This window comes from Lepidothrix coronata, unplaced genomic scaffold, assembly GCF_001604755.1.
Source record: "Lepidothrix coronata isolate B3197 unplaced genomic scaffold, Lepidothrix_coronata-1.0 Scaffold75, whole genome shotgun sequence".
NCBI lineage: Eukaryota > Metazoa > Chordata > Aves > Passeriformes > Pipridae > Lepidothrix > Lepidothrix coronata.
This window is the reverse complement of record NW_016690255.1, coordinates 2,108,252-2,120,525: the sequence shown is the minus strand read 5'-3', so window position 1 is coordinate 2,120,525 and position 12,274 is coordinate 2,108,252. Positions and strand designations below refer to the sequence as shown.

The 12,274-nt window shown below is 35.1% G+C and overlaps 1 long non-coding RNA gene across 1 annotated transcript in view; it reads left to right on the top strand.

The window, feature by feature from the left end:
- The first annotated feature begins 4,724 nt into the window (after positions 1-4,724).
- The window catches only part of LOC108499547, a 13,874-nt gene continuing 6,324 nt past the window's right edge, over positions 4,725-12,274 (top strand). Inside the window, exon 1 of the long non-coding RNA XR_001875576.1 lies at positions 4,725-4,801. This is a non-coding gene — a long non-coding RNA (uncharacterized LOC108499547). The remainder of the gene's footprint in view (positions 4,802-12,274) is intronic.

The window sequence follows — 12,274 nt, the reverse complement described above, 5'->3', positions numbered from 1 at the left end:
AAAAGACGGAAGACAGCCAAAATACAAATCTAAAATATAATTTCAAACAAATATTTTGAAAAACTGTTTGGCTCATCCTTTTTCTAATTAAACAGTGGGCAATATAATTACTTTTAAAAATTTTTACTTTTCAATTCCTTCAAAAGTGAATTATGGCTTTTTAAATTAAAACAAATTTAAGACCAATTCATAGACATTTAAAGAAAAAACAAATAAACAAATAAATAAATTAATAATACATGCTCCACTAAAGGTTTTACTAAAAAGAAAATAAAATATAAATTATGCATATATGTTGGCTTGAAAAGTTCACCGGAGATGACTGCAGTTATCCCTCCCAGTTTTCTCCCAGTAATGCCTGAGGCAGAACTCCTGCCTGTTTTCCTAAGTCCTGACAGAAAGCCTAGGTACTTTTCTGTTCTGTTTGCTCTAAATTGTTCAACAATAATGGAACAGTAGAAAAGAGTCTGAAAAAACTGAGCATCGCAGGCTATTTAGAATACTTTCTCTGATGGACAAAGAAGGATGTTGTACTGGTAATATCTAAAGGAAAATAAAAAATTATCAAAAAAACCCACCAAACCAAACAAACAAAAAACGATCAAAAAAACCTTCCAAAAAACCCAAACCAAACCAAATAATAAAAAACTCCCAACAAAACTATCCCCCAAAAAACATCCAAACAAAACAAAACAGAACAAAAAGAAGCAACAAAAAACCTAGAAAAAAAATCTTTCATAGTTAGCTATAGTGAAAGGCTTTGCAGCAGAAAGAGCAATTATTTTTATTTATATATTTTTTTTAAGTAAAATAGATTCTTTTCAGATATAAAAACAAAATTTCACACACGGACTCTGATTGCAGTATAGTGGGGTCATGGGGACTAACAGACCTCTGGTACACATAGTACTGAATATTTATTAGTAATTTTTACAGAATCAGAGGAAGTTGCTTCATCTGATTGGATTGAGGTTATTTCCATTTGTTCTGATACAGTCTTCCTGAGAGAACTTAGGTTAATGTTTAGAATGCAGAAATATTATCCAGTATCTGCATCAGCATTATTTTTTTTTTTTATTTTTTTTCTTTCTGAATGTCAGCCATTTTATAAAACTAAAATGAAATAATTAATAATTTTGATATTTAGACCTGTTATGCTTGGCTATTGAAGTTTCCTGAAGAATTCTTATTTTCTAAAAATAAAATATGCTGTTCCAAGTATTTTGTAAGATATAGATATTACACTAATCAATATAATTTTTAAAGCGTGACAAAACACTTACAGGGTCATTTTTTCTTTAAAATTGAAACCAAAATATCTATGATACAGAAGGAATTTTTCCACTTTATGATGTTTTTGTAACAAGACAAGTGCTCTCTTACATGTGTTTTTAGTGTTTTTTCTTTAGTTACACTACATGTTGCCTTCAGGCTGTACAACAATGCACCTAATCGTAGTATCAACCTGCAGGATGCATATGTACTGACCACGTGAGCTCTAAAAACACTAAGAGACTGAGAGACAGAATAATCAAGAAAAATAAACACTAGAAGAAGTGAGTTTTTATCCCTGAATTTGACGCTGAGTTTCATGGAGCCTTGTCCATATTTCAGGTTCCTTGTATAAAAAACAGAAGACATAGTAATTAATCAACACTATATATTACAATACTATATGTAATGCCAAAGTATTCTGAATTGAATTGGCTAATACATGTTAAAACATTTGAAATGCAGTTGCAAATGCAGAGACATTTGTAGTGCATGGAGTAACATCAGACTGGCATCCAGTCACTAGTAGGATTCTGCAGGGCTCCATCTCAGTTATCCTCAACATCTACATTAAGGATGCAGGACTCAAAGCAATACTAAGTAAGTCTGCTGATAACACTAGATGGGAGGAACTGTCAACTCCCTTGAGGGCAGAGATGGCTTGCAGAGAGACCTCAACAAACTAGAGAAATGGGCAATCGCCAACTGTATAAAGTTTAACAAGGGCAAGTGCCGGATTCTGCTCCTGGGACAGGGCAACCCTGGTTTTGTGTGTAGACTGGGGAATGAGAGGCTGTAGAGAAGCACTGCAGAAAGAAACCTGGGAATACTGGTCAATGGCAAGTTGGTTATGAGTCAGCAGTGCTCTGTCAGTCAGGAGGGCCAACGGTGTCCTGGGGAGCATCAGGCAAAGAATCCCCCGCCGTTCGAGAGAGGGGATTGTCCCTCTCTGCTCTGCACTGGTGTGGCCTCACCTTGAATATTGTGTGCAGTTTTGGTCACTGCAATGTAAGAAAGACATTAAGCTATTAGGGAGGGTCCAAAAGAGGGTGATGAGGATGGAGAAGAAAGAGTCTGAAGGGGAAGTCTTATGAGGAGCGGCTAAGATCACTTGGTTTGTTCAGCCTGGAGGAGACTGAGGGGAGACCTCATTGTGGTCTTCAACATCCTCATGAGGAGAAGTGGAGGGGCAAGTACTGATCTCTTCACTCTCATGACCAGTGACAGGACTTGAGGAAATGGCATGAAGCTGAGTCGGGGAGATTTAGGTTGGATATCAGGAAAAAGTTTTTCATGCAGAGGGTGGTTAGGCATTGGAACAGGCTCTCCAGGGAAGTGATCACAGCACCAAGCTTGTCTGAGTTGAAGAAGCATTTGGACTACAGTTTCAGGCATGTGGTGTGATTCCTGGGGTGTCCTGTGCAGGGCCAGGAGTTAGACTCGAAGATCCTGATGGATTCATTCCCACTCAGCATGTCCTATGATTCAGATATAAAACGGCTCATTATGCTTATTAAATTCAGTCCATGGTGGCGTAGAGCCATGTAACATACAGTTTGGAAGTCAGTATTTCATACATGCTATAAATCCATGAATATGACCCCACATCCTGTGGCAGACAACTCTTATAAGCATATAAAACAGAAGCAAAATCTATAACACACTTCAGGAACAGAGCACAATCCTAGGAATCAACTATGTGCATTATTCTACAGGGAAATGCAAAATCTGGTAGTTCAATGGAGGGAGACTGGTTTCATTTGGTTTGTAGTCTTAAACTTTAGTATGTGAGAAATTCACACAGTTAATCAGTTTAAAGATTAACCACCTACAAACCCATGATAAATCCTATAGGAATTATTCTAAGATATGTCTCTGCAGTCAGCCGCCAGTACTAAAAAAAGATGCAATAGTAATTGTCTCATAAACAAATATATATAGATACTGAAAACACCATCAATTATATCTATGTCACTCTATAAAATTCTGGCATTTGTGAGGCTATCCAGGTTCTAAAATATTTCAAGTGATAGCAGTTCCAGTGATCTATTTAACCTTTCTTTCTGTTAGACCTTTTTTCCTGAAAAAAAATCCAGTTCTCCCTTGTTGTCATTTAATGCCATCGTTACTGCTCTTCTACAACTTTTATGTAGTCAAAGACCATCATCATGTTTCTAAACCTAACAAACCTATTCTCTTCAACCTTACTCATAGCCATGTTTCCAGGAACTATTTTCACACTTGTTACTATTTCATGGGTTATCACAAATTGAATCAAACCAAGATGCTTAAAGCTGGAGATAATATTCCAGCTGAGACTTTCCTAGCACTTAGGGGAGAAAACTGTGGCTTCAGGGGTTTTTTTGCAGGTAACAGTCCAGTTCTTATCTCATTAAGTTAAATGAGTTTTCATCATTAGTGTGATATTGTTGATTAATATTCGCTGTGACTGTAATTCTATTCACCACCCTTTCAGCAATTTCCACAGTGCTGCTGCCTAGGCAGGTTTTCTGCACCCTGTCGTTGTGCAACCATTTACATCTAATCGTGTATTAAAACTCTCTATTTTTCCTTATTAGATTACATCCTAATTTCCCACACAATTTCTCATATTTGCCAAGATTATTGAGATATATATATCTGCTTTCCAATATTTTTTCACTTTGTCAAAATTTAGCTTTGTTGATGATTTTAATTATCTGGGTCCTTATTCCTTCACCTGATTTATCTAGTGCTACCAGACTTAACAGAACCCTATTTGATATATTCTACTTCAAGACTGTACTAGTCTCTGGAAAATATTTTTGCCAGTTAGGTGTTCACATCATAACAGTCTCATTTTCCTAGTTTTCTTGTGAGAATTCCATGTAATAATGGCAAAAGCTTGCTGCAATGAAATATGTGTTATTCAACACTTCCTTTCGATTCACGAAGTCTATTACTCTCTCACAGAAGGAAATTAGTTTGGTTTGATATGATCCAGTCTTCACAAATTCATGTTGGCTGTTAGTCTTCTTTTTATCCACCAGGTAGATAAATTTGAACATTTATTTTAGTCTATGTGTTCTACTATTTCTCCAGGAATGGATGAAAAGCTGGACGAAAAGCTGGACATGACCAACAGTGTGCACTTGCAGCCCAGGAAACCAATCGCATCCTGGGCTGCATCAAAAGCAGCATGACCAGCAGGTCAAGCGTGGTGGTTCCACCCCTCTACTTCACCTTTGTGAGAACCCCACCTGGAGTGTTGTGTCCAGCTCTGGGATGCTCAGCACAGAAGAACATAGACCTGTTGGAGCAGGTCCAGAGGAGGGCCACAAAAACAGAGGGATAGGAAATTCTCCTACGAAGACAGGCTGAGAAAGTTGGGACACCTCATTGCATCCTTCCAGTACCTAAAAGTGGCCTATAAAAAAAAGGGAGAGTGACTTTCTACATAGGCCGATAGTAACAGAACAAGGGGGGATGGCTTTTAACTAAAAGAGGAGATATTTATATTAGATATTAGGAAGAAATTTTTTACTCACAGGTTTCCCAGAGAAATTGTGGATGCCCTATCCCTTGAAGTGTCTGAGGACAAGTTGGATGAGCTTCTGAGCAACCTCATCTAGAGGAAAGTGTCCCTACCTATGGCAGGAGGCTTGGAACTAGATGACCTTTAAGGTCCGAAACCATTCTATGATTCTATGTTTCTATGACTGATGTTAACCTGATAGATCTATACTTTTCTGATTTCTGGTAAGTCTTATTTGTAAAGACGAATTGTCTTTGTGTTTTTCCAGTCCTCCATAATTTCTTCAGAAACTAAAGATACTTCTGACAGTTTAAGGATTTCATTAACATATCTTAGCATAAGTACTTCATCAGTTTTCACTCATTTTAATGGGAAATAATGTATCTAAATATGATGTCTAATGTCTCCATACCCTGTTATAATCTAACTTCCAATTCCTCTATTAATGATGTTAGTGACTTTTTAAAGAAAGACTGAATTGGAAAAGTTATCAGATTGCTTCCCTTACCAAAGTCATTGGTTGATAGTTTATAGTTGCTTTTCTCTTCTGCCCATCGGTAAGACGTCATTTCTTGGTCTTCCTCCTATAACAAGGTTTGGAATTATTGCTTTGTTTACATATTTGAAAATGATAAAAGTGTCACCGAATAACAATAACCAATATAGTGCTGGATTTGCAAAGCTGGAGTCGTTAAAAGTTTCAATAGTAACAATAGAAGAAAAAGAAATGTAAAGTGTCATTTGAAAATCAAGGCAACTTGGCAAGTGATACCTTTATCTAAAGGTTCTAATGGTGTCAGAATACCTGTATAACTCTCCAAAGAAAGAATATGACAGGACAGTAGCATGGGGGAATATCATACTCCCCCACACCCTGTGCATGAAGAGGCCTCTTGGAAAACCTGCAGAGGGCCAATGTCTGCTGATGCACCAGTACTTTTATTGCTACAGCAATGAGACACTTCTACTGCCTGTCACCTGTGAGCAAACATGTTCTTGAAAACCATCCCCAGCTGCATCTTGCGCTATGCTTCCATATTCACTGTCTATACTGACAGGAAATTCACCTCTGAAGGCAGCTTTGAAATGCCCCATGCAGAACGTAGTGGTACTCTTGGGACTGTGCATGTGAAAACCAATATAGTGTGCATCAATAATATCAATTTATTTTACTTTAAAAATAATTACAAACAGAGGGGAGCAGCAAAGATTATGTGCAGTATGGCATGAAACTGAAATTAAATGTTCTTGTTGCAGGAATTATTTGCCTAGTGTGAGGTGACCACCAACAACTGGTACTACTGTTGCTAGGAGCTGTCAAAAGAAATGTCACTCTTCACAGCAAGTGATGAAATTTGACATATGGCATCAAAGGATCATTAAAACTACACCTGCTGCAGAGGAGCTTGTGTCTTTTGGGAGACTTTCAAGCAGAAAAGGTTATTCCAAGAATGTAAAAGGGTATGCCTTATTTTCTTTATTTCTTAATAGGTAATTAAGAAGCAGTAAAAGTAAGAAAGATGGTCAGAAAAAGGATACAAAGATTCAGACTTCTTGCTTTTAAATGTTTTATGAAGAAAAAATAAGAAATTACCAAGAGCATTTCTTTATAGAATCCACAATAACACAGTCGATGATAAATCATTAATACCCATAGCTGGAAAGGTTCACCATCTTTTCACAAAGTTCAGTACTGTATTCTCCAGCTATTGCCTTAATGAAGCTGTTTCTCTGTTTTTGATAGCATTTTAAAATGTGAGTATTGAAGATTTTGGTCAGAAGCTTGAAAGAGTTTGATATTCAGTTCATCATACACACATTGAACTATGTGTAAGAAAATTACTGTTGACTTCAGTAGAAATGAGCACTTCACTTTCTGAGTTGCCACGGAATTTACGCTTTAGAAGAACTCTATTTCAAAGTAATGAAGATTTCTGTTGTAATTATACTTGTGATTTTATTCCTGAATTAGAATGGAATTTTCATATCTTCTTCTATATTTCAGCTCATATAGTTCTTATTCTTGTTTCAGACAAATAAATAAACAAACACATAAAACCTTGTTATTGCCTGTGCAGATTTCTTGGGAGTTATTGCTAGAAATTAATGCACATAGAAAGAGGATTCAAATAAAACTTTGCTAAAAAAATTATTTTTATAAATTTACAATGTACCCTTATTGGGAAGACTGAGAACCAAAACAGTTTGAAAATATATTAAAAAAAAAAAAAAGAAAGAAGAAAAGAAAAAAATAGTGTTTATGTGTATTTAGTGGTCAGACAGAAAAAAACCCTAAACTATTACTAATTATGTTGCTTCACTGAAATGGCTATAGTCACAAAATCTGGCATATTTTTGCCTCTTATCCTCTGCATTCTCCATAGATTAGATGTCTAGGGACTCCCAAACTGTGTTTTATTCCTAGCTCTGCCATAAGCTCCTAGGTAGCTGTGGCGACATCATTGCCTCTGCATTTCATTTTATCAGTCTTCAAAATAATGGGAGTGTTACTAAAAAAGTGTAAGGTATTACTATTGGTATTTCTATTTAATTCCTTTAATCTAATGTATTTTGAACCTTTCAATGGTTCAGCGGAGAATATTACATATGTTGACTCCTGTTAACATATACATTCTATAGTCACTGATGGACAATTCATAGATTCATAGAATCACAGAATATCTCAAGTTGGAAAGGACCATAAGGATCATCAAGTCCAATTCCATGCTCCTTGCACAAGCACAGCTTTACGTAACCATAAAAGATTTCAGTTTCATTTTAAATAATCTTAATTTTCAATTCTGACAATAAATGGGAAATATTAATACAGTTTTAAAAAACTGTGCAGAGCAAGTAGATGTGAAAGCTGCTGAACAATGTATCTGCTGAATCATCTATGACCCAAGATTTCAGTTTTTGGCACAGATTCCAACAAACCTTTTACCTCATTTATTTTTGTTGTAAAGGAAAGTGAGCTATCTTTATCAAGATGATTCAAAATCATGATTCATTATATAACATTCCTATCCACAGCCCTACAACTAAATAATGTTAAAACCACTAAGAAAAGAGTTGATTTGCACAATTCTGTTTTCTAACAAAGAAAACAAAGTTTGATTTTTTCCATTAATCTCTTTTAAGTGCTGTATTTCAGATAGTGACATTAAAAGAGGGGAAAGGGGGGCCTAGATGTTAGAATCAGAGCTTGCAAAGTCAATCTTCAGCTAGAACAGACAAGGATTTCTATAGAACTTTCTACTACGTTTTGTTCTGTTCTTCAGGAGACTAGAGAATAAGAAACGGAGTTTCTCAAATCTGAAGCAGTTTATCAAAAATCCAAGAGATATACAGATAATTTTGTCACAGTGGTGATAAAGGAAGTTTTAGCTTGATCTTTCTCTTTTGTAATAGGCAAATATAGAGCTACAGAAAGTGATTTGTTAATCATACTCTTGGAGCTAATTTACAATGAAGATGTGATCTTAAAAAACATGCATTTCAGTGACATGACTGGAATAGGAATGATATGGCTGGAAAAATACCACTAAACCTTTTTCAAATGATTTGAGAGAATATTCTGTCTGGGTTTAAATCCAGACACTGGGGAGGAATATATTAAAAAAATGCATAAAACTCAAAGTGCTGCACGTATTTTATAGTACTTCCTTCAAACAGCATTATTTCAAGGTCAGAATCAGTTACAGCCCAATAAATAAGTAATCTTGATCAATTATGTTATAATTAATAAAGGAACACCTATTATTTTCCAGTTTAACTAAATCAAGGACAGACCAGGAAATAAGTGACCAAATTTTGAAATGCACTGCTATAGATACCATGCAACTCAAACAAGGGAGGAAGATTTTTATGTCCTGCAGCCCAGCAGTGAAAAACTGTCCCATAGCAGCAAGGCCTGCTTGTTTAGTGTTTGCTATTTTAGAAAGTCACCATGAGAAAGTGGCAAATATGTTTGGTGGGTTTGCTTTTTTTTTTCCCCCCAAATTTGGTGTGACAAAACCAGTAAAAATGTGCAGAATCGGTCTAGACCTTGTCACCACTCTGCTTTGGTTTTTCAACACATCATTGGAGCTTGTGAGAATTTGCTAATTATGTGTCCATTCAGTGTTTTGAATAACAACTGTATCTTTGAGATTAACATGCTTATAGATGAAAACCTCATTTTAGGGAAGTTCTTCTTCCTTCATTAAAATTAACCCTGGTCTGAGTTAAAATTCTGAAAACTACCATCTCAGCCCATTTGGGAAGAATCTGCTGGTAACAAAAAGTTTCAGGCTGATAGTTCAAGAAAACTGCTTTACAAATATTTCCCATTTAATTTTCTTTCACTTTGCTTCACCAATAATCCTGGCTGTGATTCAAGAACAACTAATTTAGGGGTTAGCTGTGAAACCTAGATGTATGAATACATAGATCTGTTTATTAAGCCTGCCGGGAAGAATGTAATTCTGAAGACTATTTGTTTTTATTGGAAGCCCAGTAAGTCTACTGGAAGTGAACACCAATTAAGCCTATTTGAGGGTCATGAAATTATAATAATTTTTTTTTAATTATAATAAGGTTCAAGTTTTAAATTGCACTAGTTAAGAGATGAAAAATTCAAAGTCTTTGGTTTTCTCATGATCCACCCAGTATTACCAGACACTGTTTCTTCTTTCCTTTCTTCTTCTTACTTTGAACAGTTATTTCATCTTAGCCATATCTTTTTTGCTGGCAATCTACCTTTCAGTCAACCACATGATTATGTTTATGTCTATGTGTGCTTTATGCAAATTCGTTCATTCAACTGAATCCCAGCATTTGTACAAGTAATGTATCATTATTCTACAGTCCAAAGGACACATCATTTAAGTAACGAGACTGTGTATTAATGGCTTTCCCACAAAACAAAATTTCATGCAGGTTTCTTTTTCAGGGTAGTTGTAATATCTAGAAATTGAGTACGTAGAAACAGCAACTTTTCCTCTGATTAATGAGTGAAATGTAAAACTAAACACCACATTTAAATTTTCACTAAAGGAAGAAAAAGATACTTTGCACTATTAAATTCAACTTTCATTGTAAGTAACTACAAGGGAAGGAATAGATTTTAAACCTAAAATACTGGTCTAATTTTCTTACCGGTAGGGGCTTAGATATTCACCTGTTTTTTAGTTGGGAGGTTATTTTAAATCTAGTTTAGATTGACGCTATCATTTTCAAACTGCTAGTTTCAATTGCATCTGGAAGTCACTTGAAGTCTAGAAGTCCAGGAGGGATAAATGCAGGAAATGGTGTGTAAAATTCTGAAATGAGTAGTAGCCTTTTCTTCCACACACATAGGTATTAATGTCTGCAATGGAAGTTCTTCAATAACTTGTCTCCAGCAGTACATTATGTATACTTCTCTGAAACACACTAAATTGCACTTCCTGAATTGTGGCTATAAATCGAGGCACTGGAGTTCAGTTCTTTTCATCAGAAGTTTGTATCTCAGTGGTTGATAAGATGATGGCTTTCATTAAGCTTAGATTACACCTGTCTGTATTATAATGTCTTTACCTCTTTCCAGAAATATCTTCAATGAAGTCACTTGGAAAAAAAAATCTATCTGTAATACAGACTTTTGGTATTATGGTAGACTGATACAACTATCAAGCTATCAATTTTGAATGTTTATGTTTGTTTATCACAAAGAACTCATAGTCTTTCATGACTGACCTGCACTAAAATAAGGAAAGGTAAACAGTAGTCAGTAAAGTATAATACACTCTTGACAGATCTCAGTGTATACAGTGTTTAGTGTCCTGCTCCAGTTCTGAGATAGGAATCATGAAAAAGATGAATCTTCATTGATACTGAAGTCAAGTCCATTTTTTCTTGAAGAAAATAAAGAAAAAACCCCAGGATCTGAAGATTGGAGATAATATCTACTTTGGAAAATCTCATTTTCCATTGGATAATGCACCCACATTCTGGTTTGTGTTTCTCTTCTAGTATCTTCATAGTTTCTGTTATTGCTCTTTATAGTGTTTTCTTTTTGCAGACTAGTTTCAGTTGTGTTTTCTGAGCTCGGCAACTGCATAGATAAGAATAAGAGCTCACCATCTTATAAGAATTCCATATACAGTGGGAGAAAACATTAGCTTCTTTTGCTCATGGTTCTCAAATACAGTAAATTAATGACCTAGAAATATAGTTTCATTTGTTCTCCTTTACAGCATTTAGTTACAGGTTTATAGGAAAGATTATGTCTACTCTGACTATAGTGTTACTATGGAGACTTCATGGCATTTCTTAAATCTCCATTATTGTAACCCATTACTTCCTCATCACACTAGCAAATACTTGCCAATACAGTCTTCAAAAATATGCAATGAAAATTCAGGTGCCTAACCATACATACATTAGTAATACATGTTAAAATTAAAGGCACTAAAGCTCCAAACTTACTTATCATGTCAATCGTCAGTAATAGTGCATTCTTGGATTATTTGTACATAATGCTTTACTTATGTTAAGTTTTAGGGTTTTTTTCCCAAGTTTCAGGAAATTTTTCAAACATTGCATCATTTCACTTTGTAGAATGGTCTACATCCTTTTCATCTTATCATTCTTCAGGTTCTGGGTTTGGGGTTTTTTTTAAAGATTATTTGCAAGTATTGCTATACCTACTCAACAAAAAGAGCAAAAGTCATTTTACGCAGCTTTTACAACAGAATCCCAAAATACAATGGCTGATTAGGGCATTAGTGTAGGTTGAAAACATAAACCCTATTCTTTATTGGTATTTGTATGAGATGGCCTAGAAATACAGTTTCAAATTACTGTGATACCAGACAAATTGATTGATACATACCAGTGAGAACATCAGTTGCTATCTTTCAGAATATTTAACATGGTTATGTCAAAAACATAAAGAGATTATTTTGGTAACCTTCTCTACTTTAAAACAGCTTCTCCATCTGGCTACAATTTGATTGCATGTTTCAAATATGGCAGTAAATTTTAATATGTTAGTATGAAATGTAAGTGATGCCACAGCTGGTAATGACGAATTCACATAGTTTGACTGTTTAACTTTCATCAGGCTAGATAGTTTACTGCTTTAAGACAGCCTACTTTAGAAACAAAGAAGAATAGTATTTCAATCCTAATGTGAAAACTTCTTTGTTTTAAATTCATAATTCAAAGCTACATTCAGTGTGAGAGTAGTGGCAGTTGCTACTAACTGTAAGCTGAAGTCATGCTTGAACATTTCCCTATCATTTCTTTTGAAGTTTATTCCATCCGAAAATCTTCCAAGTAAGCAAAGAACCTTTATTTGACGAAACTGAGGCAAGACTGCTTTCAAATTAAACTAGTGAGTTTCTAGCAGTTAAAATCTCTCTCCATTATCAATAATACTTCTCTTGTTTTCCTTTTCCATAGTGCAAATTAATATAAGAGGGAGATTTATTCAGAAAGCAAGGAACACGTGCCTTGTTTTTA